This window comes from Ursus maritimus, unplaced genomic scaffold (assembly GCF_017311325.1).
Source record: "Ursus maritimus isolate PB19 unplaced genomic scaffold, ASM1731132v1 scaffold_26, whole genome shotgun sequence".
In the NCBI taxonomy this organism is placed as follows: Eukaryota; Metazoa; Chordata; class Mammalia; order Carnivora; family Ursidae; genus Ursus; species Ursus maritimus.
Genome location: NW_024425119.1, coordinates 4745292 through 4762865, shown reverse-complemented (window position 1 = coordinate 4762865; position 17574 = coordinate 4745292). Strand labels below are relative to the sequence as shown.

The following is a 17574-nucleotide window of genomic DNA, read 5'->3' as shown; positions in this document are numbered from 1 at the left end:
GCCTTGTGTGTAAACAAGGGTGGACGAAATCGCACAGGATTAGAGATAGGACCAATGAAGACAATATAGTTTTGCAGCTAGCGGAGTGCTTGGCACATATTAACTGCCTGAAATATGTTCGGCTCTGGATGTCTTGATGATTCCAACTCCTTACTACCTACAAAACAAAGAGTAATCCTCTTAGAATTCAGTTCATCCAAGAAGCATCTGTTGACTCCTGTTATGCGCTAGTTGTTATGCTAGGTACTATGGTTACAGAGTGAATGAGCCATGATCCCTGACCTCTGAGAGCTAAAATTTCGTGGGGGATAGATGTGAATACAACCAAGTATAATGCCGTGTGATGAGTGGTACATTAGCAACCAACACGAAGGGCCATAGGAACACAAAGAATAAGCAATCGAGTCTACTTGGCATGGTGTTGGAGGCCCCCTCCAGCCCCCCCAGCTGTGCTTCTCACTCTAGGTGGGTGCCTGTGTGTACTGTCTTCTTACTCACATATTTCCAAATCGTCCTCTCCATCGCTCCAGCTCTGGGGGCTGTGTCGTGCTGTTCCTTTGCCTGAGGTCATCTCCCCTCACCTCACTACCCAATTCTACCTGTCCTATGGGGCCCATGGACACACCTGTTCTCCACAAAGTCTTTTCTTTTTTTTTTAAAGATTTTATTTATTTATGTATTTATTTATTTGACAGAGAGACAGGCAGTGAGAGAGGCAACACAAGCAGGGGGAGTGGGAGAGGAAGAAGCAGGCTCCCAGCAGAGCAGGGAGCCCGATGTGTGGCTCGATCCCAGGACCCCGGGATCACGCCCCGAGCTGAAGGCAGACGCTTAACAACTGAGCCACCTAGGCGCCCCTCCACAAAGTCTTAATCTATCACCCAAATAGTTGTCCTTTATAATCTGTTGAATTTTTTCTTGAAAAACAGACTTTATTTACAAGTAATGTATGTTTATCATAAAAAGAACTATCAGAGAATATAATAAAATGGTAAAGAAGAGGAAAAAAATTACCCATAGATCCAATACACGGAGATGCTCACTATTAACATAACATAACATCGGGGTCTGTTTCTTCCCATCCTTTTTTAGGACACACACACGCTTTTCTTACACCTTTCCTCATTCTGCCTTCCATTCAAGTTTGTCATGTACATCTATCTCCATCAGACTGTGAGCTTTTGAGGGCACGGATAATGGGCTGCTCACTTTTTATTCCTGTTACCTGACACGTCTCGCACTAAGGGGTCCCTCCCTAAACGTGAGCTGAAGAGAACCAATGGGTGGAATTTGTTTGGCTTTGGAATGCAGCACACCCTTATTTTGAAAAAGCAGATTTTTTGCCTCGGTGCTTGCTGCTTGTTTAAAACCAGTGTGCATTCCTCAAGCACCGGTCTGCTGGGTGACAGGGAAGGCAACAGAAATCCGTAACGATACAACAAGTGGCTGAGACACGGGTAGGTGATGACACGTGTTCTGCATCCGGCATCGGGTTGCGTTGAAAAGGCAGCTCTACCCCCGGTACCTGGCTGAGGCCCTTCTCTTGCTTTGGAATGACACGGTTGAGTCTGGTACATCTTTTTTTATCCTTTCTGATCAAAAATAGTGTTGGCGTTTCACCCCGGGGTGGGGAGAGGTGGGTGAGATCTTCTCCAAGAAATCAGTTTGGGCTCGAAAATACTCTTTTCTTCGGTTAAAATTCAAGAGGCCTTTGAGCCAGGGTTGGGAATGGAAATACCATGGGCTCTTTTCCAGAAAGCTCCGTGTAGGNAGGCTGGGACCAAGTCAGGAGGGGAATTCACTCAGCGGGCCCCAGGTGAGAGCCAAGCAGAGCACACAAGCGTGTTTGGCATAAAAGCAGCAGAGAATGTTCACAGAGCATCGGGATCCCTTCAGGGCATGTGTGGGAACATGAGAGGCTGTGGTATATTGAGTACCTTCCTTTTTTTTGAAACAAAATGTAGGGAATTCGTCGGTAGAGTTGGCAACAGAAGAGTAGAGGCAGATGTAAGGGAGACAAGCCTGTTTGCCTTCTGAGGTTTTTATTTGAAGATGGCACGATGTTTGTTATTTAGATGTCTTTTTTTCCTTTAAAGGATCTGTGGCATAGCTGAAGCTCTATCTAGAATTAAATACCTCTGAGGGAATTTCATTACAAGATCAAGGAAAAAAGTCTGCAAGGTTTTGGCTTCTGATGAAAAGCATCTAAAACTGAGTAAAATCAAAGCGAACCCTTAAACAAACCAATTATTGATTCGGGTGATGTGGAGAAATCCCAGCCGGAGAGCCTCTCTGGGAGCCGAAGAGTGGCGAGGAGACTGAGAAAATATTTAGGGCTCAGCCTTGGAGCCTACCTTCTGGCAGGGGATTTCTTCTCTCTACATACCAGGAAAAAGAAATTGATGTGGTCTCGTGGCTCACGGAGTACAGAAGAGATGAGGAGCCCAGGGTCCAAGGAGGCCAAGCCACTTTCCCACGCGAGGACATTAGTACTAATGTGAGGGAGTAGACTTCCAAAAAAAAAAAAATCCAATATCTACTTTTCTCTCTGCAACTCTATATTGCTGTGGGAGGTAAAGGGATCTAGCGGAAAGAGCATAGATTTGAGATGCACTTGCTTTGAATCTGGCTGTTTGGAGACACGTTTTTAATACTTTTTCCAGACTTAGGTTACTCATCTTAGGAAACCCACACTGTCCCCAAACTGCCTCAGGATTGTCCCCACCTTCTCGAGCACGGCCTCCGGCTTCTCACACCCTTGGAGGCTCACTCACTGAACGACACAGCAGTGAACCGAAGCCACAAGCCTCGGCCTTGGTGGAGCTGACTTGCCCGGGCTGTGCTGTGTTAGGGATCGAACGGCAGCCACACGTGTACTTTTCAATGTTCTAGGAGCCACTTCAGAAAAAAGTAAAAGAAACAGGGGAAATTAATTTTATCAACATTTTATTTGATCTGATATACCCCAAATATCATTTCACACGTAGTCAGTCTATGAATGTGTTAATCCGGTCTTCGACATACCTTTTTTTCTGTACAAGGTTATTCTTACAACACATCTCAGTCGGGACTGGCCACACAGCAGGTGCTCGATGGCCTCCTGTGGTTTGCAGCTTCCACAGTGGACAGGGCCGTTGTGGGGCTCAGGAGCAAGACGGCAGCCCGGGGAAATGCTCCACGGCTGGCCCTGTCTGCCTGCCCGCCTGCTGCAGGAGAATGCTGCCTACGGAAACCCAGGGGCCTCCCCAGGCACCCGGGTCCACCCTGCCACAGCATGCTGATTTCACCAAGCAAGAGGGACAATGTCTGTGCCATGAGTCCGGGCCTCGTCTGCGGGTTTGGTCGACGGAATGACACAGTCCTGTCTCTCTGTGATAAGAACAGTAATGGAATCAGTATACTGAGGGCCAAGTAGGGGCAGGCCCTGTGCTGGGCTCTTCATGGGCTCTCTGTCTTACTACCTTCAGGACAGCTTTTCGAGACAGACTCCTATTACCTGTTTAATGGAGCAGGAAGGTGGCCCAGAGAAGGTAGATAACACAGGTCGTGAGGGACAGAGCTGGGACTCGAACCCAAACCCAGGGCCATCTAAAGCCACAGCCTTGTATTCCTCAAGCAGGGAAGGCACAGAATGGGATCCGGGATGAACAGAGGTTCCCAGAGCCTTCACCCAAGGCTCTCCTCCGCCACCCACAGGCCACACTGCCCAGTCAAAGTGCCTTGGAGATGCAGGTGTCATTAAAGATGACTCAGTGTCACGGCGAGGGGTATCTGCGGGATGTCCAGCACCCCAGCGCCAGCCCCGCCCCGGCTGCTGTACTGGAGGCATGGACTGTTCTTACCACAAATAAGGCAGCAGCACCTTTGAAAACCATGTAGCAATAGATTACAAAAGCCTCTCTGGACTCTCAAGCCCCATATGAAAGTTTGCTACTATTATTAAATATTTATTGCTACTGTTACCTTTTAGTGGCTGGTGAATGCGGGTCGCTCACTGTAGCCCAGATCCCTGCGGTGGTGCTGTGATTGCAAATGACAATTGAGAACAGAACCTGGCTTGAATATCGTGTTCCCAGTGGCTCCCAGCACCCGGAAGCTTCTGAGCTTCACTTATGGATATATTGCAGGAAAACCCCATGCACAGGCGCCCTAATTAGCCAGGTGTTCTCTTCGTTTGCCAGGCTGCCTGGTGCTGAAATCAGTCTTTATGTTCAGCGTTGGGTGGCCAGCAGCGCTCCTGGCTCTTCAGAGCACAGCTAGAGGGATGCTTAGAAACACTCAGACATGTTAGAGGGACCAAGGCTTCCCCACTCCAGTCCCCAAACAGGCGAGAAGCCAGGAAGCAGCCACCAGAGTCTGGAAGACAAAGTGCCCAGACTGTGCCCCAGGTTCCGGACATCCTGGTGGCCTTTGTAAATGAGATGACCCTGAAGAGCCCCCAAATCCCATTCCCTCTCCAAGGCCACTCAAGTCCCACCTTCTGCACGGAAGACTTTCCAGCAGGTCAGTGCCCTCCAGTCCTCTCCCACCTGTAATGTCTTACAGTCTCGCGGTCAAGCCCGCACCACTCAGACACAGAAGCTCCTGTCCTAAATGGTTAGCTGCACATTTTCTGTGTGGTCATGCCCTTCTCTCCCGTTCCCAGACTTCTGTGAGTGACCTCTCCCAGCGACAATCCCCTTGTGACATCTCAGATGTTGACTTGTGACAGCTGTGATGAAGTGCTTGGTAAACTCCTCTCTGTTCCAGAGAGGGTTTAGGGGGCTGTTTCATTACCGTTAGTGTGCATGAAGTCCTTAATTAACTTTTCATTTGGCTTTGCCTGCTGCCTCTCTATCCAGAATATGCGTTCTCTGAGATCTGGGCTGTTGTAATTTTGGCCTCCAACTAGAATATCTGCCTGACTTACCTTGGGGACTCAGTGACAATGTGTTGCTCATTTTCGAGCCAAGGGCTGGTCGTGCCCCAGTCCCAATCTGCTCCCTTTGGTGCTAATTTTTTGCATAACCCTCTTTACTTTTATTTCACTGTGGTTACATTTGTATTATATATTCATTCATTAGTTAAAGCCTCTCCCCTGCCCTGGGGGCCTTTTTGGTTCTTTTTGGTGCTGTATCCTAAGCACCTAGTACAATGCTCAGAACCTGGTAGGGGCTCAGTAAAGACTAGTTCAGTAAATGCGCATTTGAACGAAAGTCGCTGTAGGGGAGGGTGAAGGCAGAGAGAAGGGGAGTTAGGACCTGGGGTGCTCAAAGGCTTTCTGCAGGCTTCAGCTGTAAAGAGAAATGAGGTCAGCTACAGAAGGGCAGGTGGAGTGATGAAAAACATACTGGCCGAGGAGTCAGGGACCTAACGGTCAGGTATTTTCCTGCACTGAGGGTTTTTTTTTTTTTCTGTGTAACCTTGAGAAACTCTCGTGAGGGTCGAGGAAGATAATTTGGTGCAGTTGCTTTATAAGCTACAAAGTGGTGTGGAAAGATGTTATTCACCATCCTGAGATCTGGTCCCTGCCTACCCATCCAAATATATTTCTTTTCATTTTTTATGATTTCATTTATTCACTTGAGAGAGAGAGAGAGAGAGAGAGAGAGAGAGAGAGCTAGCACGAGTTGGGGGAAGGGCAGAGGGAGAGGCAGACTCCCCGCAGAGCAGGGAGCCCGAGATAAGGCTGGATCCTGATGGACTGGGGGCTGGATCCTGATCCCAGGACTCCGGGAACATGACCTGAACTGAAGGCAGATGCTTAACCAACTGAGCCACCCAGGTGCCCTCCCAGCTGTATTTCTTATTAATTTGATTTGGCTAGGCTTATCTTCTCATTTAAAAAGAGATTTCTTTTCCATTACTGCAAAACGAATACATTGTAATAATAAAAACATTAGAAAATTCAGAAGAAAATAAAAATAAATTATCTCTTAAGATTACCATCTAGAAATAATACTATCAATGTCTCCGTGTATAGCCTAAGTAATTTTTCGTTTCTAAATAGGTATGACCTAAGCTTCCCAGGTATTGGCAGCTGGGGGCAGACAGGGTGACATGCCACTTCTGTTCTCCCATTTCCAGGCTTTGTGAAGGCCGCTGCCAGGGAAACTACTAGAGGTGGGGCCTCTGCGCTCTGGTTGCTTGCAGCACCCTGGGCAGCAATGGCAGTGAGGGGTACCCAGAGGTGACTTCGGGAGGGTGGGTATCTCCTTCCAGCACTTGCCGCTATCTGAAGGTACTTACAGAGTTTGTGTATTTATTGTTTCTCTCCACTGGAATGTAAGTCCCACAAGTTCAAAAGCTTGCTGGATTTGACTTAGTGCTGTCTTTTGGCACTTAAAACAGTACCTGCCCATAGTAAATATTTATTGAATGAAGGAAGGAACGCCCAAGTGCCATATTACTTCACATGGAATAGGAAGCATTTGCTTCGGATAACTTGTGCATATGAGCTGTACAGAGGCCAAATTCACTGGTGATATACATCGGGTCTGCCAGATCCAGCCGTAGTTGGAGATTGGGCCTCAGCAGTGGTGTGAGAGATAATCCTAACCCCCTTGAATCACCACTGCTGCCTCAGACCATGCTGCTTAGCCTGTGGCCAATGCATTCTGCAAATTTCCTCTGCAGGTCCACAGTCTTAACATGCCCAGGCTGTATTAGGCAAGGTGGCCTATCATCTCCTTGTCCCAGAGCCCGTTCTTCCTCCAGCACCTCTCAGCTTGCTTTCCTTGTGGGGCCCTTAGGCTTTTCTTAGAAACACGACTGCAGTGCCTTCTTAGGTAAGACAGTGATTCTGTTCACGATTCTGCATGTCCGTTTCAAGGATGAGCTTCAGCGGTGTAGACAGCATCTGCAGGTTGGGTACAAAGGAGCTTCAAGAGCACTGCTGAGGGGTGGGGCTTTGAGAGGGGCTATCCAGTTAGTCCTGAGGCTACCCCCTTCTCATGCACAAAGCTCTGCCCTTCCTGGGCAGATAGTTGCCAGACTCAGGCCGCTAAACACACTTCCCACAGCTACCCCTCCACCTCTCCTCCTTTCCAAAACCTGGAAAAGGGTGGGACTAGGCCTGTTTTCTATTGGGTCATTGCAGCCCTGCTGGGAGGGACGGTTCCTCCAATGTTGCCCCGATTAGCATAAAACCCCTTCCACTGTGGCCCCCGGGGGAAAACAAGGTGTGATTCATCTCTGTGTGTTTCCTAGGTGGGATTCAAATCACGAGTAGCAACTGTGCCCCTAGACGTGAGGAGTTACCGGTCCTCTGAGAGGTCAGGACCTACGAGGTAAGTAAGAAAAACCAAAGGTGGGAAGACTGCTTCCCTCGGCCCCCGTCTTCAGGCCTGGGGTGGTGCCACTGCAGCTGTTCCTAGGACCTGTGGGGATCATCAAGCATTGCTTAGATTCGAGAACCCGAGTCTGCAGACAGGCCATTTCTCCCAAGCCTTCTGGAGGACAGTTCCTTTCTTCTTTTTTTCCAGCTTTATTGAAATACATATGTTATTGAACATATAACATTGTATAAGCTTAAGGGGTACAATAGAATGATTTCATAGATGTGTAATTGAGAAACAATTAGCACATTTAGTTTTGTTTATGTCTATCACAGCACATAGTTACAATTTTTCTCTTGTGATAAGAACTTTCAGGTCAGCTCTCTCACCCACTTTCAAAGATACAATACAGTATTGTCAATGCTAGTCACCACCCTGTACATTACATCCCCAGGACTTATTTATCGAATAACTAGAAGTTTATGATTTTTGACCACCTTCACCCATTCCCCCCGCCCCCCATTCCCCACGTCTGGCAGCCACCAATCTGTTCTCTGTTTCTATGAGTTCTGTGTTTTTTAGATTCCACCTGTAAGTGAGATCATACAGTATTTGTCTTTCTCTGACATATGTCACTCAGCATAATGCCCTCGAGATTTGTGTTGTCACAAATGGCAGGATTTCTTCTTTTTTTGTGGCTGAGTATATTACATTTTATGGCTGAATAATATCTTATTTATATATAAACATAGAGATATAAATATCTTATTTACATATAAGATTATATTATTCATGTTATATTATTCATATATATTATTATCACACACATATATATGTGATATGTAATGTATCATATTTCTCTATGAATTCATCCATCGATGGATACTTTAGGTTGTTTCCACGTCTTGGCTATTGTAAACAATGCCGCAGTGAACATGGGGATATAGGTATCTCCTTGAGGTAATTATTTTATTTCCTTTGGATATATACCCAGAAATTGAACTGTTGGATTGTGTGGTGGTTCTATTTTTAACTTTTTGAGGAACCTCCATACTCTTTTCCACAGTGGGTGCACCAGTTTGCGTTCCCACCCAGTGCACAGGCTTCCCTTTTCTCCATGTCCTCACCTCACCATGTCTTTTTGAGAAGAGCTGTTCTAACAGTAGGAGGTGGTATCTCATTGTGGTTTTGATTTGCATTTCCCTGATGATGAGTGATGTTGAGCACATTTTCACGTCCTTGTTGTCTGTTTAAATGAATATCTTTTTTGGAAAAATGTTCATTTAGGTCCTTTGTTCATTTTTAATTGGATTATTTGGGGTTTTTTGTTGGTTTTGTTTCTGTTTTGCTATTGACTTGTATCATTTTCTTATATGTTTTAAATATAACCCTTATCAGATATGTGGTTTGCAAGTATTTTCTTACATTTTGTAGGTTGCTTTTTTATTTTGTTGCTGGTTTCTTTTCCTGTGCAGAAGCTTTTTTAGTTGATGTAGTTCCACTTGTTTATTTTTGCTTTTGTTGCCTTTGCTTCTGTTGTCATACCCAAATACCCAAAAAAATGTTGCCAAGACCAGTGTCAAAGAGTTTTTCCCTATGTTTTTTTTCTAGAAGTTTTGTAGTGTCAGGTCTTACATGTAAGTTTTTTTTTTTAAAGATTTTATTTATTTATCTGACAGAGAGAGAGACAGCGAGAGAGGGAACACAAGCAGGGGGAATGGGAGAGGGAGAAGCAGGCTTCCCACTAAGCAGGGAGCCCAACACAGGGCTCAATCCCAGAACGCTGGGATCATGACCTGAGCTGAAGGCAGACACTTAATGACTGAGCCACCCAGCCATCCCTACATTTAAGTTTTTAATCCATTTCAAGTTAATTTTTGTGAATGTATATGTGTGGGTTTATTTGGGGGCTCAATTATGTTCCATTGGTATATACATCTGTCTTTATGCTGGTACCGTACTGTTTTGATTACTACAGCTTTATAGTATGGCTTGAAAGCAGGAAGCATGATACCTTCAGTTCTATCCCTCTTTCTCAGGTATGCTTTAGCTCTTTGGAGTCTTTTGTGGTTCCAAAATAATTTTAGGATTGTTTTTTCTATTTCTGCAAAAAATACCATTGGAATCTTAAGAGGGATTGCATTGAATCTGTAGACAGCTTTGGGTAGTATGGACATTTTTTTTTATTATGTTCAGTTACCCAGCATATAGTACATCATTAGTTTTTGATGTAGTAGTAATGATTCATTAGTTGCATATAACACCCAGTGCTCATCACAACATGTGCCCTCCTTAATACCCATCACCCGGCTACCCCATCCTCCCACCCGCCTCCCTTCTGTAACCCTCAGCTTGTGTCCCAGAGTCCAGAGTCTCTCATGGTTTGTCTCCCTCTCTGATTTCTTCCAGTTCAGTTATGGACATTTTAACAATATTAATTCTTCTAATCCATGAACATGGGATATCTTTCCATTTATTTGTATCTTCTTTAATTTCCTTTATTAATGTCTCATAGTTTTTAGTGTTTAGATGTTTTACCCTCTTGGTTAAATTTATTCCTAAGTGTTTTATTTTTGATCCTATTGTAAACAGGATTTTTTTTTCAATTTCTTTTTCAGATAATTTGTTGTTAGTGTACAGAAATAATACTGATTTCGTATATTGATTTTGTATCCTGCAACTTTACTGATTTTTTTATCAGATCTAACAGTTTTTTGGTGGACTTTTTAGGATCTTCTGTACATAAAATCATGTTATCAACACACAGACGATTTTACTTCTTCCTTTCCAGTTTGGATGCTTGTTACTTATTTTCTGTGCCTGATTGCTGTGGCTAGAACTTCTAGTGTGTTGATTAGGAGTGGTGAGGATTGGCATCCTTGTCTTGTTCCTGATCTTAGGGGAAAAGCTTTCAACCTTTCACCAGTGAGTATGGTGTTAGCTGTGTACTTTTCATATATGGCCTTTATTATGTTGAGGTACGTTTTTTTGTACCCAATTTTTTGAGAGTTCTTATCATGAATGGATGTTGAATGTCAAATGCTTTCTCTGCATCTATTGAGGTGATCATATGATTTTATAATAATTCATTTCATCGATGTGATGTATCATATTCATTGATTTGCATATGTTGAACCATGTGTGCAACCCAGGGATGAAACCCACTTGATCGTGGTGTATGATCCTTTTAACAGTGCTGGTGAGTTCGGTTTGCTAGTATTTTGTTGAGAATTTTTGCATCTATTCATCAGGGATATGAGTACATCATTTCTTAAAACCTGGATGACAGAGGTCAGCTCTACTACATTGGGGAAATTGGTGAAATAAGTAGATGTCACTTAAGTTTGTTTAAGCAATGCCTCTGCAGGAGAAAGTTCGTCACTTTTCCTAGCTCTTTGACATGGGGCAGAAAAGCCTGGAACCTTTGCTGGCCTCTGTCTATGATTTGCTGTTCCACAGTTGTTCACAGGAATCCATTCCCCAGGGGAGCATGCCCCCTGTCTTCTGCTTTCCTTCCTCTGCTCTCTGCTCTCTCCTGTAGCAATGATAAGGATATATTTGTGTTTGTATGTAGCACTGCAATTCACTCCCACTTTCAGTGTGTCATCTGACCTTCCTCCGTTGGGATGAAGAGGTAGAATAACCTCTTCAGAGAAATGAACCCATTTTCCCAAGGCTACAATGTGGTGAAGTCAGCACTTGAATCAGATTTTTCGATGCCTAGTCAAAACCTTTTAAGGCACTGTGGTTCCTGTCAGCCTCTTGTTAGAGGAGCTTGAGACAGAACAAGAATGGGTAATAGAGAAGGAACTCAGACCGGAGGTTTGATGAGGTGAGGTTAAGCTGAGTTGCCAGGTAGGCTTATCTTTGCAGTTTGGATTCATTGTTGTCCTTCTTCCCCTTTCATTTTCTACCAGCCACTAAAATTCGTGATAAGAATATGCTATCCAAACTCATTGCAATTCTTGCAGGATTGTGACCTGGGGGAAAATGTTTGAATTTAGCTCGTTGAGTGGCTGTTGTAGAGGTACGTGAAACAGTGCTGCTTGGTTTCCTTTTCTGCTTCAGCTTAAATCAGAAAAGAGGACATGGGCTCGCATGTTTATTATTATTTATAGATGTTCATTCACTTAGCTTTGTCAGTGAGCCAGATATTTTGCTAGGTGCAGGGAATGAGATGTGATCCATTCTTTCAAGGCATTTGCAGGTGGTGTGTGTGTGTGTGTGTGTGAGAGAGAGAGAGAGAGAGAGAGAGAGAGGGGGATGGAGGAGCACTGACAAGTGAATCTCTACCATGACTAATCCCTGCAGCAGACGTGAGTCCAGCAGGCTCTGGAAACCCAAAGGAAGAGCATGTAAGTCAGACTGTGCTGAGGTCAAGAGGATTTCTTAGAGAAAGTGTTCTTTAAATGCAATTCTTCAGTGTTCATGGGACTTAGCATAGACAAGGGGAGGGGCATGCCAGGCAAGTAAACAGTATGTTTGAAGATGCCGAGAGAATTAATTGCCGAGAGAATAGGAAATCATTTGGGGGGCAGCGAATGTGGTGAGGGAGGTGGAGGAAGATGTCTAGAAAGAGGTGGTGGTCGTCCTACAGATGTAAGATTTATCCTGAAAGCAGGAAGAAGGCATGGTCAGCTCCCCTTGGCAATGCTGTCCTGGCTTGCTTAACTGTGTTTGGGGTTTTGTTTTTGTTTTTGTTTTTTGTGTTTTTTTGTTTTTGTTTTTGGAAAGCAGTTTGGTAGTCTGTATTAAGAACCTTTAAAATATGCATATAAAATACACTTTGGCTCAATAACATCACCTCTGGGAATAATAATACTCATCACCTACTATATCATGCTTATTGCACCCGATTTTTTTGATACCCTGTGTATATTATTTTTTTGAACTCTTATCACAATTCAGTGAAGTGGGAATCATTGGTCCCATTTCACAGGTAGAGAAACTGAGGTTTTAAAGAGGCAGGAAGGCTTAGGATTGAATTCACACTACGTCACTAATTAGCTGTTTTCTTTCTTTCTTTTTTTTTTTTTTTTAAGATTTTATTTATTTAGTTGACAGAGACAGCCAGCGAGAGAGGGAACACAAGCAGGGGGAGTGGGAGAGAAAGAAGCAGGCTCGTAGCAGAGGAGCCTGATGTGGGGCTCGATCCCACAACGTCGGGATCATGCCCTGAGCCGAAGGCAGACGCTTAACGACTGCGCCACCCAGGCGCCCCTAATTAGCTGTTTTCTTAAGACAAATTACTTAACCTCTATGAAGCTGTTTCCCAAGGAAGTACTATTTAAAAAAACATAACGCAAACCAGAATTAAATGCAAGCTGGTCTTTTTATGGATTACCCACTCATTCGGATTATCTCTGCCAGAGCTGACCTCCATTTTCTCGAACATTTAAGATTAAATAAAAGAGCCAGAATTGGATGGTGTGGAGTGCTGTGGACAGTGGCCTCGTTTTGGGGGGCTGTTCCGAGCGTTGCTTGCTCCTGAAGTTTTCCTCGTGTGCACCCATGTGGCTCTCATCCTCTACCTCCTTTATTGGTATCTTGTCTCCCTGCAAAATTGTAAATTCATTGAGGAAAGGGATAGTCTTAAATATATCTTTGTATCTCTCACCCCATCTGCCTGGTTCAGTGCTTTCCATGTGCCCACAGAGAGCCCAGAGGTTAGTTTTTCTAGAAGCAGTTAGAATATCACAATCCCAGGGAAAACAGGGGCTCTGAGAGTAAAGAGGCTTGGTGGCCTGGGGGGGACACAGAGAACCATAGATATTTCGGGTTGGAGACCTGGTAAGGAGGTTTTGGAATTGAGGGGAACTGGCAGAATGTATTTAACAGGAAGCACGCAAAATGTTCTCATGAATACTGAGTCGAGAGAGTTGTCTTAGCCTGCGTTCCCCAGAAGCAGGTCCTGAGAGGGGGATCCATGTGCAAGGATGGAATTGAGGCAGTGCTCCCAGGAGAATGCAGTAAAGGGGTGGGAAGCAGGACAAGAGAGGGGAAGTGGCCAAGGGCTGTGTCAGGTGGAGCTCCAGCCTCAGCCTGGTCCCACAAAAGTGATCTAAGCTGTAAATCACAGCTCCTACTTTGCCCCAGCCCATCGTTGGCTGCCAGCTGTTTTGAGGTGACTGGGGAACCTGGGCACTTCCGGCTCTGTGTGGACGAAGCCACGGCAGCAGTCCAAGGGCTGGCCTTCTAAGAGGCACAGGTGCAGGGAGTTGGAAGCAAAGGCGTGCAGACGTGTGTGTGTGTGTGTGTGTGTGTGTGCACAAATATCCCAGGGGATGTGGGTGGCATCATCAGTGTCACCCCGATCACTTGTGCCTTAACTTTGCCCAACTCTATACTCTGATGTTTACCTCTAAAGCCCATTTTGTAGCTTCCTCGTCCACCAAGCAGGGATGGTGTTACTTTGCTTGCTCGTATCGCAGAAAGATGGCCAAAACAAAATAAAATGAGACAGGGTCCCTAGAATCATGTCGACACCAATAAGCCTTCATACAAAGCCAGGTGTCATTATCGGGTCTTTCTCCTCCAGGCCCCGAAGATCGACTAGCTCTTGGTCCTCACCGGGCACTTGTCTTGCAGGCATCAGCCCTGACAGCCTTTGAAAAGAGCTTGTTCGTGTTGGGAAGAAAGCAGGCACTTTTTTAATGTTGTTAAATTTTGCAGCAGTTTCTTTAATATATACCAGCCGCCTTGAACGAGATCTAATTAACCACCAGATATCACGCTGTGGCGACGTTTGGCTTTGATGTGCTCATCAGCATCAGCAAGGAAATATTGGAAAGCAAATCATAATAGGACTTAGCTCTTATAAAATGCTTTTTATCTTCAAAGTGGTTTACAACCACTAATTATTAGAGGAATTGGGGTGAACAGCAACCATCTCACGGAGACCTCAAACCGTTATCAGGGCCTTTAATGTATCTTATAATAGAGCAAGAGAAGTGTGAAGGGGGATGTTTAATAATAGTTGTCCAGACCTGGAAGAGTTATTTTATGGAGGTAGAAGACAGCTGTTCCCTGTCTCCCTTGAGGCGAGAACAAGGAAATTGGACCTAATTTGAGGGAAGAGGAGGCAGGATATAGCGGTTGCATAAGCCACAGCAGGCAGCAGAGTGGTAAGATTGCCCCCCCCAAAGGCACTTCCTTCCGTACACCTGCCCCTTTATTTGGGCTGACAAGGCGTGTGGCCTTCCCGGTGGCCTTGGGTGGGCGCCATCACGCCACGACGTCCCACCCAGCTGCAGCGGTCAGTGGGAGATTTATGGGCTGCTTGAGTGTATCTCTTCATGTAGTATTTTTTTTTTTTGCTTATTAGTTCTGTTAGAATTTTATCTGGAGTGGAGCAGCACACTTGAATTCCGTAAAAAGAATGATAACCAGGGGTGCCTGGCTGGCTCAGTCAGAAGGGGCTGTAAGTTCAAGCCCCACGTTGGGTGTAGAGATTACTTACAAATAAAATCTTAAAAAAAAAAGAATAATAACCATAGCTGTGGGCAGCCTGGCCTTGGGAGTTTGTGTTCTTATCCACTACAGTAAGAGGCCTGTTGGAGAAGGGGTGGGATTGGTCCAAAGGCCCCCTGCACCGTGTGTCCAAGAAGTAGGTAACAGTTGCATACAGTGCAGGGAAAGTCTCCTTTCCAGACTGGTCTGGTTCCTGTGCTAAAGACTTCAGCCTTGAGCAGTAGGGTGGTGAAAGGGGTCCTGCAAAGTGGCATCTTTGTTCCTCACCGAAAGGAGCCATATACCCGCCTCACTGTCCTGGTCCCACCAGAGGGTCTGCCCAGAGCTGTGAGGAGGAGGGGAAGGGCACGCACATGAATAGCGGGCAGGCCACCAATGAAACCCTGATGTTTGGTCACAGCACATTTTCCTCAAGTACAAGGGTGCATTTGAGGGGATGCCTCAGTGGCTCAGTCGATTGAGCATCTGCCTTCAGTTCAGGTCATGATCCCAGGGTCCTGGGATCGAGCCCCGCATAGGGCTGCCTGCTCAGTGGGGAGTCTGCTTCTCCTTCTGCCCCTCCCCCTGCTTGTGCTCTCTCTATCTCTCTCTCTCCTTCTCTTTCTCCCATATAAATAAATAAAATCTTTAAGAAAAAAAAGATGCATTCGAAATGGGCCGTGCCCCTTAAGTCTCAGGCAGGGGGAGGTGGGGGGCAGGGCCTGAGGGGGCAGCAGCCACCTTCCCCTGTGCAGACAGTCCTGGGGATGCAGACATCAGGACACCCTGTGCAGGAACAGTAGCCTCACAAGTTCTTTCTCAGTGAGGGCTGATTGCTGGTAGCTTGAAATGGGCCATGATAGGAACCCTGACACTCTAGAAACAGGCAAATGCCACAAATCAGGGTTTTCCCCCTCCTCACCCTGGAGAACAGATTGTCAAATATTGCAGTGTCTGTTTTTTTACCGCCGTTTCTGACACAAATGTGTGTCCCATGCCTCGCTTCAGCTCTGACGCTAACTCCCCAGAGTTTAGTGCTGACCCTCAACTGAGGGCTCCTTCCCACAAGACAGGCCCCCTCAGATGCCGCTCTCAAGTCCCAGGCTGTCGCCCATCTGTCTGACTGACTGGCCGGACGTTCCCCTCCTCGCCATCAGTGATGCGCTGGAACGACTCACGGGACTCAGGAAAGTGCTTCACTTATGCGTATTTATTATAAAGAATGCAGCTCAGGAACAGCCAAAGGGGAGAGATGAGAAGGGCAAGGGGAGGTGTGTATGGGGGGGGGTATAATGCATCCATGCCCTCTCACCGCCACCCTGTGTTCACCAACCCAGAAGCTCCCGAGCCCCATCGGTTGGTTAGGGACTTTGATGGTTTCCTTATGTAGTCATGACTGATTCAGTCGTTGCCCACTGGTGATTGAACTCAAGCCTCAGCCCCTCTGTCCTTCCTGAAGGTCAACTGTCTCCTCTCCTGGTTGTTTGCTCCGGCACCCAGGCCCCATCCTGAAGGTATCTAAAAGCCCACCAAGAGTCAGCGCTTCCCCCATAAACTCAGGTGCGGTCAAAAGGGGCTCCTGATGAAGAGCAAACGACACTCCTTTCACTCAGATTTCAAGACCTCTGTGCCAGGAACCAGGGGCAAAGACCAAATATGTATTTTTCATTGTGCCACAAATATTTACCAGTCTTCAGCCCTCACTGTCCATGGTCAGGTAAGAAGCCAACACACTTTATAGGCACCTGCTATGTGCAAGTACCAGACTGGGAATTGGTGGGGCATTTGTTTATTTAAATGTTCAAATATCAACTTCATGCTCACTAAAATTTATGGAGATAGAGCTTCTGCCTTCGAGGAAGAAGTAAGGCCTAGCATGTACACTGGAAAGTCTAGCCAACCAGACCAAGCAGTATGTTCTAATGCTGAAAGCGTGAGAGAGTCAGTAAGTATTCAAAGGGACAGTGGCCTACGCAGTCCAGACTGGGCGGCCAATAAGACTTCTCAGAGAAGGTGGACTTAGACCCGTGACCTGAAGGCATACCCCACACCGAGAGTCCGCCGGGACCTACACAGACTGTTTTTATAGGATGGAGAAGGGACTGAAAGTCTTGCCTTTGCTCAGTCCTAGGAAACACCTCCCATCTGAGGCCTTGATTCCTCCTTGACCTGTTCCTGCCCAGGAGGCGCACTGTGTACCTTCCCTCGGGAGCATTTCACATCCATTCCTAGTTGTGTTTGAAGGCTTTGCTCAGCACCCCTCCTGCGCCCTCTGCAGTTTGACGGACCTGCCTGCCCCCCCCCGCCTTCTTTTGACGCTGTCCACTCAGAGTGAATGGCTGAGACTCTGAGCCATGGAGATCAACTCCACTAAAGCAGGATGATTAAAGAGATTCCAGCAGATCCCGAAGACGCCTTTTGTGCTTTCGATTTCCCAACGGCCCGCTGCAGGAGAGACTGGGGGGGGGGGGGGATCAGGGTGATTTAGTGGCTGCTTGCACGTGCACAGCGGGTGGGGGTGTGCAGGGATACCAGCTGCTCTCCATCTCCACCGAGCCCTGAGTAAGGGGGAAATGAGCTCAGAACCTCTAGGAGGGATTTAGTTTGATCTATGACCTTTCCGCCTGCAGCAGTTACTAAGCTGCTAGAATGACTTCGGAAATCTGGGAAATGTTCCTGGAAATGTTTGAGGGCTGGATAATTTCCATATGTGTATAAAGGCTTTTATGAAACTGCTCTGGAGGGAGAAGAGTGGTCCGCAAGTTCAGATAGAGACAGGCAGATAAAACGTGGTGTCACTGTTCCCCCTTGTGATGGCGATGGCGTTTTCCCTTTCCCTTTGGAATATATCCCGCCGGTTTCCCTCTTA

At 46.2% G+C, this 17574-nt stretch overlaps 1 protein-coding gene across 4 annotated transcripts in view; it reads left to right on the top strand.

Moving 5' to 3' along the window:
- The window catches only part of CRACR2A (calcium release activated channel regulator 2A), a 130975-nt gene that overhangs the window by 26578 nt on the left and 86823 nt on the right, over positions 1-17574 (top strand). For all 4 annotated transcript variants that reach the window (XM_040642053.1, XM_040642051.1, XM_040642052.1 and 1 more), the window contains exon 3: positions 7189-7268. The gene's annotated coding sequence lies outside the window, so the exon portion shown is untranslated. The remainder of the gene's footprint in view (positions 1-7188; positions 7269-17574) is intronic.